The sequence below is a fragment of the Cornus florida genome, unplaced genomic scaffold (genome assembly GCF_030987335.1).
Source record: "Cornus florida cultivar Cherokee Brave unplaced genomic scaffold, ASM3098733v1 CherokeeBrave_3.0.0_Hap2_Chr03, whole genome shotgun sequence".
NCBI lineage: Eukaryota > Viridiplantae > Streptophyta > Magnoliopsida > Cornales > Cornaceae > Cornus > Cornus florida.
Window position 1 is genome coordinate 42,870,947 of NW_026775573.1, and position 8,922 is coordinate 42,879,868.

Sequence of the window (8,922 nt, forward strand, 5' to 3'; positions counted from 1 at the left end):
TTGATTCCAAAGAAGAAACACATAAGAAATTCAAGAAGAGAGAAAACGAATGGTGCACCCATGTGAAGAAGATAAATGCTGATCATAAGAGGGCATTATTCAAGCATTTGAAGAAGTTTCACAAGCCCTACACATCAATGGAAATTGCCAAGAAGATTGAAGCTATTGAAGGAGGTGGAATTGAAGATTAACCATTTAACTTTTGATCAAGTCCCCAAGATTAATAAAAAGGTTTTTCAAGTTACAAAATCAAGTTTAAAGGGGGGTGTTGAAAAATAAACTTGATTTTAGTATTTAATTAATTATTTTAAGTATGTATTTGTCTTACATAGTGTATGTGGGCATTTAGCATGTTAGTGGGTAGTAAATTATCTTAATGAGAATTAGTATATGAGAGTTAGTGTGAGTAATTGGGCACTTAAATGTAATTGTTACACCTATGTTCATGTGACCTATATACTCATATACTCTAGTCAAATAATAGGAGAAGTGGAATAAAATAATTTTTTCAAGTATTCCTCTATATCATTCTCTTCCAAAATATTATTGAGTATTATGTGTATCTAGGCCACTATTTCTAACAAAGTGGTATCAGATTAAAACCAGAAAGTGGTATTAGAGCAATTTCCAACAAATCTTTCTAGTGAAGAAGATGGTTCCAATTAACACATGCAATGGGTAATTCCTCTCTCTCTCTCTCTCTCTCTCACCCTCTCTCTCTCTCTCCCCCTTCATAGTGTAAAGCCCAGGTGAGATTAAAGTTAGGGTTTGTAAGGAATGGATAAAAGAGGTTTATTCAATTGTCAAAAGAGGGATATTGATGGGTTTACGAAGGTTTCACTCGTTGATTTCATCAGACGTATCCGAAGGGATTGTCTCATTGATACGCAATTCAATTTCTATCCTTATAACCTTTTGAATACCCATCAAAAGGTTATAAGAATATAATTGGTTGTTCAATTTTATGCTTACTATTTTAATTTCTATTTTGAGGAGTAAAAATTTAGAATATAATTGGAGATGGTTAAAGGAGTATTCTGGACACAATTCTATTTTGAACTCTATAAAATCTCCAACACCACTATAACAATTATACTCAAATAAGTGTTCTGTCTTTAGAACTCTATAAATCGCTAAACTCCAATTGATTTCACTTTATTTTTAATGTGGGACAAGCACTTCTCACATTTTGCATACCCATTTAAGCATATTAAATACCTTACTTTGGAACTAATTTTTCATTCACTCGGAAACGGATTTGAGAAAGTAAATAGACAACGTTTATCTCCTTATGGAAAAGAACGCATTCGTTTATAAATCCGCAAGAAATTCTTAATGGGACCTACTCAAAATTTTGCCCAAAGTTTATGTTTTGTATGTTGCGTTTCCAACAGTTCCTCTTTCTTTTGATGATATTCTTAGTCATATACACAACAATCAAAAGTATTGGCCCCATTTTCGTGTAATTAATTTTTATTTTAAAAGTTCTTTCATTATTATTTGTATTATTGGCCCCATTTTCGTGTAATTAATTTTTATTTTAAAAGTTCTTTCATTATTATTTGTATACTTATTTTCAGTATATAACATTGAAGATTCAAGAAAATTTTTCTCTATATTAGAAAAGAATTTTCGTGCACTCCAAGCCAATATCCTCCTCTACATTCTCTCTCTCCTTCCATTTATAGAAGTCCACCTTTGCCCTAAAATTCCTTGTGGGCCTAGTTTCTTCTTGGGCTGTTCCACCACAAAGTCATGTCCGATACTCAAAAATGAGTGGACTAGGCAATTACTGTAATTTCTTTACGAATGGGTGGACTGGGCCGGATTCGGCCCAATAGGATTTTATGCCTCTTCATCTTGCCCCTACAACTCTCATTAATGTGGGGCAGTTGTATATAACCACATTCTTGGGTCGTACGTGTATACATGTGGATTCCTGTGTGACTACGTAATGGTATGGCGTGAACTGCTTGGGCTCTGTGCTGCCATCATTACTTGACCTTTGAACTTCTTGATCACAGTTACTTCGTCCTCTTTATATACTTTTTTCCAATACTTCTTTTGTCTTTCTCTGCCTCTTGTGTACTTTGTCTTCTCCGACGATCTCTTCTTTACAGCAAATCTTTCCGGTGTGATTTCGTCTCTCCCTTAGCGAGGTTACTTGTGTTTTTTTTCTTTTTGTCTCTAGGTTTCTGCGCCGGGGGGGGGGGGGGGGTGCTTTCTTTACCATGTTTGTCGATCTTGATGTTCTTTGTGGAATTTATTAGATACCAGATGACGTTGAACTCAAGATTTATCCCAATGACCTGATTATAAGATCGGTGAGGGTTTATCCGAAGGGAAGATGATCTTTTCTTCCTTACACTTAGAAGTTCTTAGGTTTCCATTGCACTCCTTGTATGCTCTTGTTTTAAATAAAACGAATCTTACACCTTTGCAAGTTAATACAATTTTTAGAATTATCTCCGTTTTGCTAGCTTTAAATCACAGCTGTGAATTGAACATTTCCATTGTTGATCTATTCTTCTGCGTGCTACAAAATAGTAAGAACTAGGTATACGGGGCGTTCGGGGAGGACCGATTATTGATATCACTTCTTCCCGATTCGTAACCAATCGTTTTGTTAGGGTAATCCTGATTCTCAAAAAACTTGGAAGCACATGATGGTAGTTATTGAGGGGAACTGGAGATGCCCCAACTCAGCCACTGTACCTACCAGATTTGGGAAGTGTGGCCTCCCGTCCTATCCTCCTCATAAACATCATAAGTATAAGCGTGTGTGTGAACATTGTCTTCCTCGCTTCTGCAGGTTTATTTGCCAATTCTTGGACATTCCCTACGAGCTTCTTGATTATATGATCTGTTTAGGCAGACTTAGGTACCTAAAGCAGAACATGTGGAATAGCGTTCCCTTCAGTTCGTCTATGCTATCTTCCAAACGCCTTGTTAGTATCGCGATTGCAGCCAAAAACATGTCTCTTCTTCGGCTTCCGTTGTTCGGCAAACGTCATGCCAATGCCTCTGTGGAGGAGAACACCCAACCCTAACAGAATACGGGGGTTCAGCAGCCTCCTGAGGCTCAGTCCTCTCTCCTAGATATGTCCCAAGGGAAGAGACCGGCTATCAATTAAGGGGATATTGCCCCTAGGAGAAGGCTACGTTTGGCTGGATCAGGCTCTTGAAGTAACCCGCCCATTCAAGGGACTCGAAGTAGTGGTTCTGAGGTTCCTGAGCCGCGTGTCTCTGCTTGGACTCCCAAGTTCTTCAAACTGAACGATCAGGGTTACAACCTTCTGGTGACCCCTCTAGACTTCATGTTCAGGCACCAGCTTATCGCTCTGTTGTACTACAAGAATCTGTGGACCCCCAGGGATCAGTAGATTTAAGAGAAATTGGACATGAGGGAGTTGTTTACCCGTTTCCCTAACAATGCTATAGAGGTAACTTGCTCTTATATATTTTTCCTTTCTCGTTGGGTTTTACTTTAACCTTTGGTACTCACAACTTTACATTGTTTGTACAGATGATGTTTGGGATGGCGACCATGCAAAAGGCCATTTAGTCTGGGGATCATAAGATCTGTTCCCTGGAGAATACAATCAAAAACCTCTCCACTCATATGGGTAAGGCGAAGGCCTATCTTGGCTAAATCCAGGAAGAAAAGGACAATTTGGGGAAGGCCCTGGAGGTTGAGAGGGCAGCCAGGCTTGAGGCTGAGAAATAACTGAAGGAAGTTAGTTTCGATAGGGTTCGGCTTATGGACCTGCTCGATCAGGTCCCTGGAGGGGTTGAAGTGGGTCCCCGGAGTGGTTGAAGCTGTGGTAGTTCGCTTTTCCCGAACGGTAGCCCTGAGGTATGCCAAGGGTTACAGGGAGGGGTGCTTTGATTATCTTTTACTCGATAGGCCTCAAAAGGCCTTTGCCACTCCGAACGCCTATGATGCGAAGCTATTCGTTGATCCTCCTAGGTCTTATGTGGATCCGGTTGAAGACCCAGCTGAGGGGGTTTTTGAGGATTACGTTACAGCCCTGGAAGAACTCTTTCCTCCTCCCCTCGTTCTTCCATCGGTTCCTGTTGGAGGAGTTTCCGATCTCCCTTCTCATAGTGGGGGAGGAGTTTATGGCAGGGAAATTACTGACTTAACCATGGCTTCTGCCACTGCTACAATCGAGGAGGAACCCACTAGTCTTAACTCCCCCACTCTAGATGCAGAAGGCCAAGACGAGGACACTTGAGTTAACTTGTAGTTTTGTTTGTTATTTGCTATTTGTTATTTTATTTATTTATTTATTATTTTTAAGTTTCCTTTGTTCAAGGAGACATTTGATGTAATGGGATTATTTCCCCTTTTTATATAAGAAGAGTTTTTTTTGTCCGCTCAACTCGCCTATTCTTCTTCTCTTTTTAATTGAACAAATAACATAACTGTTAACAAATATGATAGCCACTTTATGGAATGACTTACCATATTAGCATAGATCTTATTATGCTATAGAATATGCAATAGAATATTCTGCAATTTGATTTAGATTTGATTTTATTTCCTTTCTTTGATTTTGATTTTATTTTATTCCATTTCTTGTAATATGAGCATATGCACTTTTTTATCTATAAATACTAGAGTTGTGAATGAGTGATAATCTTATTCAAGCATCTACACAATTCTCTCATTCTTTTTATATTTCTACTTGGTATCATAGCCAGGATGGTCCGACTGCAATGAGGGTATTGCGAGTTCGGCACCACCCATTCGGGAATGGTCTAAGGTGACATCACCCATCTGGGAGGTGTTGGGTATACAGGGTGGTCCGACCTCAATGAGAGTATTGCGAGTTTGGTACCACTCATTCAGAAATGGTCTGAGGAGACATAATTATTATTATTATTATTTTTTTTTTTTTTTATGGTCTGAGGAGACATTATTGATTCTTTCATCTACATTGTTTAAATATATGTATAAAGGGGAATGGTTTGAGGAATGGTTTGAGGAGATATTGTTGATTCTTCTATCTACGTGTTTTAAACATGTGTATGAAGGAAAATGGTCTGAGGAGACATTGTTGGTTGTTTACGGTCTGAGGAGACATGATTGGTTGTTTACAGTCTAAGGAGATATTTTTGATTTGTTAATCAGCACTTCATTTGAGAGAAAATCATCGTTAGTCAGATTTACACTCTGCAACTTGTAGATTCTGAAAAAGGGTGCTAGCAAGACCGTGTTTGAAGATGCATTGTCCAAGTTGGGCATCTCAGATATACATGTACCAACTTGAGGGGGAGTGTTAGCAAATATAATAGCCACGATTTATGGAATGACTTACCGTATTAGCATAGATCTGATTATGCTATAGAATATGCCATAGAATATTCTGCGATTTGATTTCTATTTGATTTTATTTCCTTTCTTTGATTTAGATTTTATTTTATTTCATTTCTTGTAATATGAGCATGTGCTCTTTTTTATCTATAAATACTAGAGTTGTGAATAAGTGATAATCTTATTCAAGCCTTTACACAATTCTTTCCTTCTTTTTATATTTTTACTATAACCGATGATTGGGTGGCTAAGTTTTTCCATCTTTTGTAGAATTTCCTAAGTGTTGGGTGATCGGCTAATAGTGCCACTTGCCTCTCTTTCTTGGAATTTTTATAGGATTTCCTAAGTGATAAGCGATTAGCTAGTAGTGCCACTTGCCTCTCTCACTTGGAATTTTTGTAAGATTTCGTAAGTGTTAGGCGATCAGCAAATAGTGCCACTTGACTCTCTCACTTCGAATTTTTTTAAGATTTTCTAAGTGTTAGGCGATCGGCTAATAGTGTCACTTGCCTCTCTCACTTGGAATTTTTGTAGGATTTCCTAAGTGAAAGGCGATCTGCTAATAGTGCCACTTACCTCTCTCACTTGGAAATTTTGTAGGATTTCCTAAGTGATAGGTGATCAGCTAATAGTTCCACTTACCTTTCTCACTTTGGAATTTTTGTGTAAATACATTCATCACAGTTGTACTTTAGGTTATTATTTACCACTTAGCTCCGAGCGCCATACATTGGCACTCGATAAAGCGCTAACATAAACAACGGATTATAATTTGGATACAACTTTAAAGATAGTACCTCTTTAGGTAGGTGGCATTCCACGGTTTGTTCACTTGCTTCCCTCATAGAGTTTCGAGCATATAGGCTCATTTCCCTACGACTTCAGTTATTCGGTAGGGGCCCTCCCAGTGAGGTTCCATTTTTTGTACCAGTCCCACCTTTCACTTTAAACCCAATTCTCCTGGAGTGAAGGTTCAATGTTTCACCTTCCGGTTGTGCCCTCACGCCAGGATCTGCTGGTATGAGGCCAGTCAGATCACTGCGTTTTCCCTTTTCTCATCTAACAGATCGAGGTTCCGTTCAAGCAGGCAATCGTTTATTGAAGGGTCCCAATCAGTGCTTCTGAGCGTGGTCATCACATGTTCAGTTAGGATCACTACCTCGGATTCGTAAGCCATGGCGAACGGGATTTCTCTAGTTGGTCTTCCTGGATATTTCCCCATGGGTGGCTAACGGCTGCTAATTTTTGGTTGATTCCATACTCATTGAGGAGTTCTCTGACATGTTGGTTATCCAGATTTGTCCCGTTGTCCATCACGATCGATTGAGGAATTCCAAATCGGCAGATGATGTTGTTGTAAATGAAGTGTTTCACTTGAGTGTGGGTCACAGATGGGTAAGGCTCAGCTTTTACCCATTTGGTGAAGTAATTTATTGCCAATAGAACATTCTTGTTCTGTGATCGGGCAGGTGGGAGTGACCCTACCATATCCATCCCTTATTGAGCGAATGACCATGGACTCGCCATAAAGTGTAAGTCCTCCGGGGGTTAATGGATGAGTGGCCCGTACCTTTGACACTTGTCAAATCTTCTGGAAAACTCCTCTACGTCCCTTGACATATATGGCCAGAAGTAGCCTTGCATTAAGGCCTTATGAGCTAATGACTGACCTCCGGTGTGATTTCTACACATGCCATTGTACGTTCGAAGAACCTCTTGGGCTTTAGAGAGGGTTAGCTGTAGATAGGGGCCTAAGTATGACCTTCGATACAGTTGTCTATAGGCGACCTCATACTTTGCTGTCTTTATCTTAATTGCTCTAGCCTCTTTTTGCTCTTAGGCAACGTACCGGTTTTGATGTAAATCATGAGCAGATCAATCCATCTCGGCTCATATGGGATAACATAGACATATTCAGGTTCTAATATGGAGAGGCAAGCTAAGGTGTCCATTGGGACTACCCTAATAAAATTATCTCCTGAACCGGATCCTACACTTGCCAATTGATTGACCCTTCAATTCTCCCCCCGAGAGATTTGGTTAAATTTGATTTGGCCGAACCTCTGTGCATCTTTTTCTACTACCAATCGATAAGCATCTATGTGCTCGTCCCTGGCGATGTAATCATCTACCATCTGTTTCACAACTAATTGAGAATCACTGAACACATGCAAGTTTTGTACTTGCAACTCTTAGCTAGGCGCATACTAGCTAATAAAGCTTCGTACTCCACTTCGTTATTTGTTGTCAGAAACTCAAGTCACTTAGGCTAAGAGTGTTCCATCTGGATTTTTAATTACAACATCGACCCCTGACCCTGCTTGATTCGAGGATCCATCAACGAAGGGATACCATTGGTGCTCTGTGGGTGCGTTGAATTCTTCATCGGGCTCATGGTCCAGTAGAAAATATGCCATGGCCTGCCCCTTGATCGCAGTGCGAGGCTTGTAGCTTATCTCGAAAGGGCTCACCTCAATCGCCCACTTGGAGATCCTTTCGGAGAGGCTCAATTTATGCAGAATAGACCTCAAGGGATAACTGGTTAGCACCATTATTGGATGAGACTCAAAGTAGTGTCACAATTTTGTTTTCGTGTTAACCAATGCGAGAATAAATTTTTCCATCTTCAAGTACTTTCGTTCGACTTCCCCCATTTTCTTGCTTGTATAGAACACTAGTTTCTGTTTCCCGTTCTCTTCTCTTATTAAAGTTACGTTGGTCGTCACATTCGACATAGCGAGATACAAGTATAACGTCTTACCCTATTTGGGGGTAGAAAGGATCAGTGAATTCTGTATATACTCTTTCAGGTTGGCCAGCGCCTCTTGCTAGTCAGCCCCCCAGGACTGCTTCCCTCTTGCTCTAATAGCATCAAAGAAGGGCTTACACCTATCTGATAGACGCGATATGAATTTGCTCAATGCGGCTATTCTTCTTGTCAAAACCTACACATGTTTGAGAAACTTGGGCTCTTCGTTCTATACTAGTGTTGTGGCGTAGATTGGGCTAGCCTCAATGCCTCTGTAATTGACTATGTGGTCTAGGCCCGAGGAAACCTCAAATGAACATTTTGAAGGATTCAACCTCATATCATGCCTCCTTAGAGTATCAAACACATCTTGTAAGTCATGAAGGTGATCTCGCTTCATTTTACTTTTTAACACCATGTCATCGATATAAGCCTACACTTTTTGGCCCATCTGGCTCTTAAATATTTTATTGATAAGGCGCTGGTAAGTTGCCTTGGCCTTTTTAATTCGAACGACATGACTCTGTAGCAATATATTCCTCGTTTTGTGATGAACGACATCTTCTCTTCATCTTCAGGGTCCATTAGGATCTAGTTGTATCTTGAATACGCATCTAAAAATGCCTAACGTTCGAACCCAATAGTAGCATTTACTATTTGGTCAATCTTTAGGAAGGGGTAGTTATCCTTGGGACAAGCCATATTTAGATTGCCAAAATCAATACACACTTTCTATTTGACATTCTTCTTCTGAACTACTACCACGTTCGACAACCATTGTGGGTAGTACACTTCCCTTATGGACCCTGCCTCTAACAAGCAGTCAACCTCCTCAGCTATGATCCAATTTCTC